We start from the raw sequence: 12,826 nt of genomic DNA, 5'->3' as shown, positions 1-12,826 counted from the left end.
CTAGAAAAGGACACTTAAGTGGATTGGAGAAAACACAATGTGTGCAAATATTATGAAAATCTGTGCAAATATTATGTGCAGTCTTGTTGAACTGAGAATTTTCTGTCACAAGACACTTACTAATTAAGACATATTACCAGCTGTGGAAGAATAACTCAGATATTTCACTTTATTAAAAATACCAATACAACAAGTAAATACATTCCATTGCAAAATCCTGTTGTAGAAAAGTATGGATCTACTGAATAAGCAACAAAGTGTATTGAAAGTAAGAGGGTCACAAGACAAATGTGAAGGGTTGTGAGATGATTAATGTGGTTGGAGAGAAGAAAAACAAAGTTCTGCAATGCAAATCTGTTTTCATGTTTTGGTCTTTGAACTGAATCTTTGGTATCCTGTGAAACATTGGACTGATTTACCTCTTTCGGTTGAAAATCTGAAATATGACAAGGATCCATAACCAGACACTGTTTTTTTTTCTTTTTGTAAGTAAGCTAAAAGGTTTGGAAGCTAGATGTTTAATCTGCACATGATTTATTTTTTAATGTAAAATCTTAAACGGGTTACATAAATGTAGTGGAGTCAAAACTACAGTATTTCCCTCTGAAATAAAGTATCATAAAATGGAAATACACAAGTAAACTACGAGTACTTCAAAACCGTTCTTGAATAAATGTACTGTTCTTGTACTTGTACAAGTATACTTGTACATGTTACTGCAGAGAGGTGACCACAGTTCCATGAGTGGCACACGACTGCAACAGCTTCAACAGCCCAGACTCAAACTAATTAATCTCTCAGACGTTAGCAGCTACAACATTAGTAAACTGTGCTGATACAGCATCAGTACCAGTCTACTCATTGAGGAGAGACAGAAACACAGATCAAGCAGACTGACCTCTGATAGAGGGCATGTCATTGTGATTATGTGGTATGAAATGTGATTGATTAAAGGGAGGCAACTACTCATTAGGCAGACAGAGCTGTACGGCTGAGTGCTACTTCACTTGACTGATTTTTTTTAGATTTGCATGCCTTTAAAGTTAATTGATTTCTGATTCATCCTGTGCATGTACAACCCAGAAACACCGGTCACCTATTTCAACTTTAATGTTGGCTCGAACTTTTACTTGTTCAGCTCACAATCACACTGCTGTGAAACTTATTGGTCCACAGATGGCAGGATTTGGCATTGCAGCAGGCTCTGCACACCGCATGCCTCGCCATATAATGTCATTTGCGTTGCTATTGAATCGCCAGTAAGGTGACTGTACCTAGATTACCCATTGATGCCATTATGACGTATATGAACCGGGGGGGAAATGGTCTGTGCTGAAATGAAAGTGCTACAATACAGTCTTTCTATTGTTTGCTTCACTGGAACATCGTGTTATATTTGATATTCCACTTTAAAGTAAATGGAGCAGTGAATGACTCCTAGTTTCCTGCTGTGGATGGAAGTAGTTCTGCTGCCAGCACCTTGGAAAGTCCCCGAGGTCCTCTCCGGAGCACTGCTGTAAATGGATCTTATTTCCATTCTGTGACAGCGCCGTGCAGCAGCCACAGAGCAGCAGTGGGCTGGGATAGGGTGACCATCTATTGGCCTTATGACCCTGAGAAGGCCACTATCAACCACATCCTCATACACAAGATGATGTGCTTTTTTTCTCAGTTGAGGCGCCTTTTGTGCATATTTTATTTTTCTTTTGTACAGTGCTTCTTAGTCTGAGCCCTTATCTGGAGTGTATGTGTTTTTGTGTGTGGTGGGTAGTGGTGGTGGTGGTGGGGGTGGTGGGTTACCATAGAGTAGCACTAAGATGTTAATTAAGACCTTTGTAGTCTCAGATCACTTACTTTGGGAAAAATGTCAGCCGCCCACTGGTGTGAAACCACATTAAACACAGCAGCTTAATGTACAAAATAATAAAGTGTGACTGAGATAAATGGCAGTCATTTCTATGATGATAAATGTGTTATTGATGACGCATTGTGCTGTGACAAAGCACAAATACTACTAATCTTGTTAAAAATCATTTTCTCACATTAATATCATCGTCCTTAAGGTGTGTTATTTTCCATACGTGACTAACAGCCATGAAGGCTCGGCAGCTATACAATCTGTTCTTCTAACAAAAAGTCATGTTCCAGATGCTCCTTCACTTCCCTTGATCTCTTTATCTCTTATTTTCTATGGTAGCACTATATTCCCTGAACACATGATTAGAGTGTATATACGGTAGAATTTGCATAGACATGGTTTCTTTCAACAGACCCCCCCCCCCTCCCCCTTATTATAGATGCATACTACATTTAGTATACTATAAATTCATGCAGGCTGATTTTCTGTGCACGAAAATTCCTCATTAGGTAAGAAGTGCTCAGTCCTCATTGCTCATTTTGAAGCTACCACAGGCCAGTCCACATCCAAAACTTTCATTTTTGATATTTCTGAGTGTACTCTTTGACAGTGTCAGCTTTCATAAGAACAAATTTTTGCCTGAAGCTTCACGTGTCAGTTGCGAATGGTCCCATGCCAGTTTTGGTTATGATTCATAGGTTAATAGACAAGACATTTTGGGTGAGTGTTGCTTTCGGTGTTTTGGCAACCAGTGCAATGGGTTTTATTTTAAAAGTCCTCATGTGCAGTCATCCTGAAGCCTTCCTCCTGCTTGGGCTTTCTGTTATCTAAGCCCCCTGGAAGTTATGCACATTGAATGCTATCGTCTCCTTCTGTTGGCCTGTTTTTTTAGAATATGGGCTAAGCCAATGACATTTTCATAAGAAAATTCTACTTTTTTTTTTAATTTTTTACAGCAATTGTTCTTGTGTATTGACTGATTTATTGTTTTCCTTAACAACTTTAATGGATGAAATCACTTTGTAATTAAAGACAAAGGTAGCAACAACAACGAAACAAAAACACAAATATTAACATGATGAGTCACATGGTTATTAAGCTCCTGTGTTGTGGGGCTGATGATTGTCAGCAGGAGCTCGTGTTGTAGGTGCTGGGTGGGATTTTCGGATATCAGAGGTGGTGCAGTTAACATCTGTTTGAGCAGCAGTGACTGTTTGGCATTCAGAAACCCTCTGCCTGCTCCTGTGAGCCCTGTGCTGTTTGATCCGTGACATAGTCGTGTTGGAGTTGAGATTGGACCTGACCAGATTCACAACCTGATTCAATCCCTGTTGGCCTTGTATCAACAACCTTCAGTATTTTGGTTGCATTAACTGGGAGTTAAGAGTTCACTGTTGTTAGGAGGACAGTAGTAATTATGCCAGTCAGAGAAGAGAGAAGATGTGTAAATTAACAATTATAGAATTTCTAAAGGAGAATTGTCACAGTCTTTGGGAATATTATAATAACAGTACATCATGTGGATTTAAAATCTTGACCTGTCACATTTAAATGACAGATAGTGTTGGCAGTGTTCCTGCTGATATGTAAATTTTATGCCTCTGCGATTACATGGCTATCAACATCAGTGAATACTACAGAAGAACACAGGTATAAAAAATGTTTTGACAGATGCTAAAAAGGAATGATCACTTGATGATTTAGCAGCGGACGACCATTTTAATAGTGCACTCCTCTCTAATTATGGTGTGATGTGGGTAATATTGAGCGAGCATGTAGACTCTTGCTGCCTGCTAATTCACAGCAAACAAACACAGCTGGGTGTTGGAAGGCAGTGCACTGCCATCTGAGACAGAGAGAGTGGTAGTTTCACTACCACTCTCCTCTCATGTCTGGATTCTTCAAGAAACCCTCAGCATCACCCTGGGCAGTCCAATACCAAGTCTTTTCTCACTCATCTCCAGTGGTGTAGCAAAAAACAAAACAAAACAAAACACAAACTTACGAATGGAGCCTCAGTGGGCCTCCTTCACCTTGTAATACAGCCATTGTCACACCTGTACAAATTACTGAACTCTGTAAATGCATGTTTAGAACACATTTCAGATAGATATCTCTGACATGTTTTTTTTTGCCTTCTTTATACCCTGGAGCCAAAGGTTGGAAGTCCTCTTACACTGGCCTCTACCATGAGAAACAAAAAGTTTTCCAAAAGCATAGCACATTGTTTGCCCATGCCCTCTTGAACAACACATACATTGTTGCCCATAAAGTTGGAATAATTTTGTTTTCAGACACATTCCTCTTTTTATTCCTATTTGTACACATCAGTAATCAGATTGGAAGAGATTGATCAATAAAGTTTTGAGAAGATATACACTTTATCAAGAATAAATCACATTGTCACAATCAGTTAATGAGAAGAGGTAAAATATATTTTTTTCCAACTTTATGGACATCTTTGCCTCCATCTTAAGTAGTACGGCTATCAGAGGGCTGTATACACATTATGTCTTTTAGGGGCATATACTGTAACATAACATGCTGGATGCTGTAGGGATTATGGTATTTCATAACTATTTCATAAGTAGTTTTAGTTTCCAGCAAGTGGTAGCTCAGGCGGTTGCACCATAGTAGTAGCATAATAAAATTTTAAAAACTTTGATATCTAAGCCATGATTCATATATATCGAAACGTAATCACTAGGGGTGGATTATTGATTAATCGCGATTATATTATGGACGCTTGTGAGTCGATTAATACATTTCCAAAGATCGATTGAAAGATCTTTTTTTTATTATTGTAATACACAGCAGTGACTCTCCAGTTACTGGCTGTCATACAGGATTTAACCGCAAGGCGGAGCTGTTGACTATAACAAAACAGCCTGTAACAGAGCCAGAGAGCGAGCGTGCTATGCTAGCGAGGGGAGAGGCGCGTGAAATGGGCAAAGAAAAAACATTAACGGCAACCATTTAATTCATCCAGCTCCATCTGGGCTAAAAGCGAGCATGTGGATGCATTTTGGTTTTCATGGCAGGAGTTATAAACACGCCAACAGGACGTGCGTTGTCTGCAAACTTTGCCGCACTAAGCTAAAGTACTGTGGCTGTACTAGCACCGTGAGGGCTCCAGGTTCGAAACCCGGTCTGAGCTTTTCTGCGCAGAGTTTGCATGTTCTCCTGTACCTGCGTGGGTTTTCTCCGGATACTCCGGCTTCCTCCCACAATCCCAAAAACATGCACATTAGGTTAACTGGCTACTTTACATTGTCCCTAGCTGAGTGTGTGCGTGTGTAGTTATCTGTCTTTCCGTGTCGGCCCTGCGATTGACTGGCAACCAATCCAGGGTGAACCCCGCCTCTCGCCCGTAGCCAGCTGGGATAGGCTCCAGCTCCGACGCGACCTTGACGGATCAAGCGGTATAGAAAACGGATGGATGGATGGATGGATGTGGGCTCACACGTCGCGCCTCCATCCACAGGAGGCTGCGTGGACTAAAGACAACTGCCTGAAGCCTCATTCCACCGAATCAACGTACTCTCCACGAGGTGACGACAAAATTAACCCCAGTGAAAGACGATATCTAACAAGTTAAAAAAAACAGCTATACTACACAATACTGACTTATTTTTAGATGTTTCTCAATAAAAGAAAAGTTGAGTAATTCAGCAACTGACTGTTTTGTAATGGTGCAGTACGTTTATGGTGTATTTTGGGTTACTCAATTGGAAACTCAATAATCGATTGGTAATCGAATCGAATCAGGAAATTGGACAGATTAACCACCCCTAGTAACCACAGTATTAAAACTGAAAATACAGGATTAGGATTCTCAATCTTATCCACTCTTGTGAATGAGCTGGAGGAGATGGTTTTAAAGCTGTGTGCAATGACTGTGGGACTTGATGCCTATTGCAGAGTGTATAAATCCCCCCTTGTTTTCACATCCAATCCACTTGGGACTATCTGTCACTCATTGTTTCTCTCAGTTCGCTCTTCGCACCTGTCCCTCCCTCCCATCTCTTATCTCACGTGCAGTCCTGCACTGTCCCTTGTTTTTCTCTGCTGCTGGCTGCCTTTTTTTTTTTTTTTAATTTGATTTCTATTTTCAGCTCACAACCTTCTTTCTGTACTGGACTTTCAGTCATCCTCTGTGTCTTCCCACCTTCCTGAAAGTTTTACGATAGCAGTGAATGATACATGAGTTTCCTTTGATAGCTTGTCCTGGCTTGACAGAAATTCAGTCAGTTTTGCCTCCCCAGAAATTGTCGTGCAGGAATACAGAATTTATTGAGAAACATCTCAATAATGATTTTTGTATGGGGAAGAGTATACCTCTTGGGCATGCAGATGTTTTGTAGCTTTGATGGCGGATTGTGTGCGATATTGTGTTTTCAAAATGGTGTAAGAAATTATGTGACGCCATTTCATATATGTCATGCCAGTAATATCAAATGCCTAAAGCAGACTATAAAAGATGATGAATGATCTTGATAATGTGTCGGCTGAGAACATACTGACCCGCTGTGATGTGCTCAGTTTATAGCCTTAGTACTTCCATGTCTATGACAGCTTTTAAAGAGACTGTTTATCTAGAAGTCAATGTGTAAATTACGAACACACCTCTTTTATGCAGCTGTTTAACTACTTGTTCGTGTCAGATCTATGTTTATTCATTTGTTGACCTTTCTATTTCAGATTAGCACTGATTATACAATAGATGAGCAGCTTTTGTTTCCGTGTGTGTGATGGATATCATTTTTGCTCAGTGGTGTCATTGTGGGCTTTATCATTTTTGCCCAGCAGTGCTATTGTCAACTCTGGCTTTGTAACAGGTCCAACAATATCAGAAGCCACAATATCCAAGGTGTGGACTGTAGTTTGAAATAATATCTGTTATCTGGACCTCATGGAGTCTACATCAGTCTCCCTTTTAGGTCCTAATGCTCAATATATAAGCTGTGGCACAATTTGCATTTCCATACAATCCTGCTATTTATGAGCACTGCATGCATCATAGATCTGAGTCAGTTCAGTCTGTCAGAAACCTCTGGCTGATTGCCTCTCTGTATTTTTAGTTTAGCGCTTGCATCCATTGGTTTGTGTATACATGGACAGGTTGGAGTATGGGTAATTGTATATGCTGCACATATGTTGCACAGTGTTAAAGAACACAGATTAGACAGGGGGTTAAAAAGCTTTTTGCAGGCACCCTTTTTGAGAACGCCTGCTCTTAGTGTCTTCTGCTGACTGTCTGTTGTTCATGGTGCTGACTGATCAGGTCTAGAATTCTGGATGGACCAATTTGTTGAGTAATTCAGATGCTGATAGGTTAGTTAGGGTAGCACAGAGCAATTTACTGTAATAGCTCCTCCAAACAAGACATCAGATAACATGAATACTATGCCAGGCTGAAAGATTTAAATGAACTTGCCAGGCTATTTACTCGAGACATGACACACATTGATGGAACAGTCCGACAAAGAAAGAAAGAGACAGATAAATTACTCAATAAATTATATTTGGAAATAAACAAACCTCAACCCAACTTCCTATAACTATATGAGACAGAGAACCATAGAGCAGGAATTTACCCAAACCTGATAGGTTGTTGCTAGGGTTGGGTTCAGGTACCAGAACTCTAGTGAGGTCTGGTAAAATTTGCCATGGTTTCTGACTAGAGTGAAGTGGAAACATGGACATTTCCTATTTTGTACATAACCATAGCCCAACTTGAAATCTCCAGTCTGGAGATACATGCGCCGCACACAGCAAGCCCACCACAGGAAATTGCCTTTCATTCGACTTAAGATTCAATTGTCCAAGCCAAGCCATGGTGGAAACTCAGCGTGCTTCCCTCCCACTCATTTTCCAGGCTTGAGAATCCTTGCCTATCCTCGATGTGTATCAGAGCATCACTTTCAGGGAAGCATGCGTGGTATTTGAGGGGTAGGGCAGCTTTAGACTTATCCCCTCCCTGTCCCACTTGTAGCAAAGTGTCAATAGAGATTACCTGCATTGTGACACATGTGAAACACCTTTAACTGTAATGAGCTTTTCCAGTAGAATGCGCCCAGCGGACCTCACTTTTCGAAGCCTTTAAATTGCCATTATTTCCATGGTTACAGCAGGTCATGCTCTAGCTATTTGAAATCAGGCTGGAGCAGGACTTTCTAGAGGCTTCTCTCCAGTACCCTGCGGATTACCTTAAAGAGGCAATTGCCATGTAAATTTCAGGGTGGTGGGAATGATAATCATAGTCAGAAATGGCTCTCCACAGCAGATTTGATTTGACTTTAATCAGGAGACCATCAGGTAAAGGACTGATGGCACAGTGTTCCTGAGATAATGGCAGAGGCATTTTCACTTGAAATTAGTATAGGAAAAACACAGCTTCAAAGGACAAATCTCAGCTAACCTTTTGCTTCTCTTCTTTCTTTGTCATCCCTCCCTCCGCTTGGCTCAAGGGGAAGAGGAATAAGCCAGGAGTGGAAACAGCAGACACTCCAGACTCGGCACGTGGGCGAGGGGAGAAGAAAGCCATCAAGTAAGTGCCTGGTAACTGGTTGGGGTAGAATAATCTGGTGATAATGAACTCCATTTGGTTCAGCTTTGAGTCCCTCGATGTACACTACACAAACAAGGCAGAAAATTAGGCCTGTTGTTTTATCTTGAAGCACACAATCTCTTCAAGAGCACGTTCGAGCAGACATTAAATGAAAGGTTAGTGATTTAATCAGCATAGATTAAATCTGCATTATCTTACCTGTGAAGCTTTTGGCCGGTCGGGTCTGCTCCTGCACTTATCTTATGGGTTTGGAGATAGGTCTCCCTTAAGTGCAGGCCTTTAGGAACGCCTCTGCATTGCTTAAAATGGAGCAGGTTTAAGTAAACGGAGGGGGACTGGAGCTCCTTTTTGTGAAATCGTTGGAGTATAAATGTTTGGGAGGAAGTCGATCTAACATTTCTTACAGGGCTCAAACTAAGATTGAGGTATTTTCTGTTCACGACGAAACAAGACTATAGGTCAGTACCAGAAAATGTCAGCTTTGTAATGCTAAGTGTATTACTTTATTCCACAAAATGCCAATGTTAACCTGCTCATCACTACTTCTCTTCTATAGCCTGCTGTTGTCTCAGCTATTTTTGAAAGTCTGTGTTTACTTTTTATTTTCTGTATGGACGGTTTTAAGCACTATGTGATGGGCTATGTGAATGTATTCTGACTTGGATTCTTCAGTCTCTTAATTTTTGCATTTTCTTTCTCACTGGCTCTAGCAGCATCGGTGTGCTCTGTTGGTCATTTCAGCTTCAAACTCCTCTTTGCGCATTGCCTTTCTCTCCTGCTCTGTCCCTGTGCTACAGCTCTGACCACTGCTGTGTGACTTGTATGACATCAGTGATTCTGCTCACCTTTTCCTCCTCTACTTTGACTGTCTGCAGTTTATCTTTCTGCCTCTTGTGTCATGCGTTCATGCGTTCTCTCCGCTTACGCCAAGGATGGAGGCCAGACTTCTTAATGTTTACTCAAATGTGTTTCATCAGTGGTGCTGTGCTAGATGAACAGAATGTAATCACATGCTGTATGTATTCATCAGATTATGACTTCCTCTTTTCTTGCTACATATCTCTTTTTTCTATCTCTCTGTGTGTTTGCTACAGCACATTGCTTTATGAAAAGCTTTTGTGAATACCTTTTCCCCCCCAGGCTGCCCCTTTGATATTTTTAAAACCGAGCCACCACGGTGATTTGTCAACTTCAGGTAGAAATAGACATTTATCTGGGCCTGTTTTGTTTCAAACTCCCATTCAGTGCAATTGTAAGACCGACTCTCTCCCTCAAACCAAGCCCTCGCATCATCTCCGAAAGCAGGAGCGGCTGTTGCGAGTGGTTGGTGGGTGCCAAGGCTGTCCATAGTTGTGTTGCTCTGACCTGTCTCTCTCTTTGGCCACAGTGATCTAGACAGAGACTTTTGGAATAACAATGACAGCAGCACAGTGCAGCAGAGGTGGAGCTCCTATCCGCCCAAGGAGTTCGTACTAAACATTTCTCCCTATGCCCCATATGGAGATCCTCGCCTCACACTCAAGTGAGTCTTGGTCCAAGGCTGGTAAGAGACTTCCCCCTGAGCAGGGCTGTAACGAGGCAGGGGCAGTGCCGCCCTCCCGTTTTTCATTCCCTCTCTTCCCTCTTTCCTTTCCTTTCCCTTCCCTGCCTTCCTCTCCTCACCTTTCCTCCCCTCCACCCTCCTCACACTGTCATCGTTTCTAGCTGTGCAATCACCACCACTAGCCACTCATCAAATTGAACCATTGCATGTGGATGTTATAATGGCTGACAGCTTATTAAATCCACCTAGTTTCATAATCTCGATTATATTTCTATTCCTTAGGACAAAATTTTCTCATGGGTAACTGGGGATATTTAACCAAAGGCCTTTTGAAAAAGCCCATTCCATAAATATCATACTGCACATTTCCAGACTTATTATAGTTGTATAATGTGATTTCCATCAACAATAGTAATAACAGCAACAATAACAACCCACCCAATGTTAGGACACTGGAGGGCACAAATGGTTACTAATGATTACTCATAATCTGCTTGGGAAATGTGAGTGTAGGAAATGTCATACACGCACATTACAGCATCCCCGCGACCGCCATCCGACTATTACTGCAGCCGCAAAGCAGCGCAGCCCTGTAACCCCCCAGGCTAATTTCTGCTGCTACTCCTCACATCCTGTCACCTTTTAATGAACACAGGCGCATGTTCAGATGCCCCCCTACTCCCTACAGCCCTGCCGGTCCCACTAACTCCTGACCTCTAACCTCTCACCTCTCTCCCATGGAGTGTAACCATGGAGACGGACAACCCTCGTGTAGCCTTCCTCTCCAAAAGACACGTGTATACTTTAATCTACCTTCTCTGTGATCTGTGTATCTCCCTGTCCTTTGCTTGTGTGAACTGAAACTTTGCGGTTGTAGTTGTTGTCGTCATTGTGGAGGGTTGACCGTTATGCCAGGTTGCAGTGTGGTGCCAGTGTTCACCTGTGGTTTACATCCATCTGTGGTTTCTCTCTGATCCCCATCAACCTAATATCTAATGTGTACTGCACTAACATTGTAGCACTCCAACTTCGTCTACCGTCTGTCATAATGGGAGATAAGGTAACAGTGTTTGTACTTGATGCAATAAAAGTAATTTTTTTTTTTGCTCACTAGACACTTGAATCCAATAAAGCACTAGCAAGGTCATACCTATCTCGCCCTGGGCACTGAGAGGGCTCTATGCTTAGACATCCTCCTACCAGGCATCTGGCTGATAAACTGTCTAATAACTGGTCATCTTTAATAGACCTAGCCATTGAGGACTGTGTGTTAAATTGCCTGGAGAAAGAAGGCAGCTGTGTGCTTATGAGCGCTGTGGATATATGGATTACTCTCTGAAAACTCTACCTGGAGATGATGGCTGCTGATCTAGGGAAACCAGCTTTAGACCCAAGTGCTTGCGTCTTTGAGAGTTTCATTTTTTTAAAATCCCTCAATGTTGTCATTTATTGTCCATAAAGCTGTTTCTCAGCAGGTTCTGTCTTCACAAATTTACCTTCTGTTCAGAGGTTAAAAAATAGATAAAAATAGATCATGGTAGAATGAGTTGTTTTATCAGTAGTGTGTGATCCAGTAAAAACACTGGCATTTAATTAAAATAAGAAAACATTATAGAGATAGTTTTAAGCAGGAAAGACAGGGGACGACCTCCTGGCTCTAACCAATAATATGTTGCTAAAGCCAACAGACAGCTGGAAAATCATTTCCTGTTTGAGATTCTCACGAGATCAGCAGCTTTCAGTCACACTGGGCCTCATTTATCAGACAGGTTACCTACCCTGTACGATCATTCCCCATGTTTAGGGATTTATTGGATTTGACTTTCAATACTGTCTTTTTTTCAATACTGAACATGTAATATATTTAATCTGAGCAGCAGTCAAAATGTTTCCGATTTAGATATTAAATTTGGTAAATTATATTTACTGTATATTATACACTATTTGATCAATCTAATCGCCCTGAGATGAAAAACTGTCAAAGATTATGTGGCTACATTTCTTTTGTAAATCACTTACTAGTCACAGTGAAGTAGATTGATATCTGAACACTGTATATTCCTGTAAATACTCTTGGTGGTTCATGGCCCCATTTATTTATGTGTTTAATAAAGAGTAAAGGTGTTCACCTTGTGCTTGGCTCGATAAATGAGGCCCATGTCTCCTGTGTTGACCGTTGTTCCAGCAGTGTCATCCATGCTGTTGTTGTGATTGATGACTTATCCACGTGCACTGTCAGGTCGATTGGTCAGAATTAAATGTGAAAGGTGACCTTCAAAGGGACACGATGCAAGTGTAGCACCCCCTCGATCCCACGCTTACACACCAGGCGACAATGTCTTCTGTGTCTCATATTTTGTGTCTCCTGGAGCAGGAGCACCATGCATATTAATGAAATGTAGTCATGTCACCAGAGGGCACTACTGTGCTTTTATTTTTGATCATCACTGCTGTCAGAGCAGACTTGACATTTTAAACCCAAAATTTTGAGAGGGAATCTGAGTTGACAGCTGCTCTTAAGCATGAAGACTGATTAATTTTCTGTACCTTATACCTTTTTCAGAGGTTGATATGATTAGATTGCCCTCATGATCTTTTCTACTGTGTGGTGCAAGTATTTCACTTCTTCCTGTATAGCAGTACATCTCTAGCCCCAAACGCCTAAATGAATGAAAGAATGAGAAGTAAATAACCGGCGTCCACACGCTCTTGCCACAAAGTGAATGCTGGCAGCTGTAGCATTGGTCCTCCAGGCCCAAAGGAGTGACTTCTTACTGGTTTTCCACCCTCCACAGGCTCCCTGTAAATTCTTCTCCTCCTCCTCCTCCTCCTCCTCCTTCTCCCCTGCTCTCCG

The sequence above is a fragment of the Toxotes jaculatrix genome, chromosome 5 (genome assembly GCF_017976425.1).
Source record: "Toxotes jaculatrix isolate fToxJac2 chromosome 5, fToxJac2.pri, whole genome shotgun sequence".
Lineage (NCBI taxonomy): Eukaryota > Metazoa > Chordata > Actinopteri > Toxotidae > Toxotes > Toxotes jaculatrix.
This window is presented reverse-complemented; position numbering follows the sequence as displayed.